The sequence below is a fragment of the Coenobita brevimanus genome, chromosome 97, assembly GCF_032717465.1.
Source record: "Coenobita brevimanus isolate Jiangsu-jjx chromosome 97, ASM3271746v2, whole genome shotgun sequence".
Classification (NCBI taxonomy): Eukaryota; Metazoa; Arthropoda; class Malacostraca; order Decapoda; family Coenobitidae; genus Coenobita; species Coenobita brevimanus.
The window spans coordinates 20,380,899-20,381,631 of NC_137050.1; the positions used below are offsets into that span (position 1 = coordinate 20,380,899).

The window sequence follows — 733 nt, forward strand, 5'->3', positions numbered from 1 at the left end:
ACATAATAATAATAATAATAATAATAGAAGGAGAATTAAAGTCACCATAGCATGATAGAGTATCCTGAAGACCCTGCAGTACCAGACATCTCTTGCAGAGTAAGCTGTAAAACAAAGTGAAATAAATACCATCGAATTGAAGGGGATAATAATTAAAGCAGTATTTCTCTCAGAATTTTTTTTTTTTTTTTTAGCCAGACGCCATGTGTCCAAACGGGGTGGTCAAGGTCTTAGAGTCAATTGTTTTACAGGGAGGGGCACTAATCCTCCACCAACCCCACTTGACACGTAGGGATGCCAACAGCATCTGGTGTTCCCAGGCGGTCACCCATCCAAGTACTAACCAGACCCAACGTTGCTTAACTTCGCTGATCGGATGGGAAGCGGTGTACTCAACTAATTTTACCTTAAATACTTTACTACTTCAGTTTTTTCTTGGTTTCTTCAGACGTTTTTTATTTAACTTCAGGAGAAAAATTTTGGTCTTGAAGGAATAAGATATAGCCTTCATTTACCTCTTCACTATTCATAGTCTCCCCTAAGCTCAGTCAAATCGCCTCGTGGTGGCAAGAACAAATTAAGCAGAGTTTCCTAGTATTGAGAAGGGTTGATACGGATTCATTTGTGTGTGTGTGTGTGTGTGTGTGTGTGTGTGTGTGTGTGTGTGTGTGTGTGTGTGGGTTTAATTCTTTTGTTCTCGTGCCTTGATCAGATATTCGGTGCACAGTTGAGA

General features: G+C 40.1%; 1 pseudogene; it reads right to left on the minus strand.

The window, feature by feature from the left end:
• Positions 1-295: 295 nt before the first annotated feature.
• On the minus strand, positions 296-413 carry LOC145413885 (5S ribosomal RNA; annotated as a pseudogene).
• Positions 414-733: the final 320 nt, after the last annotated feature.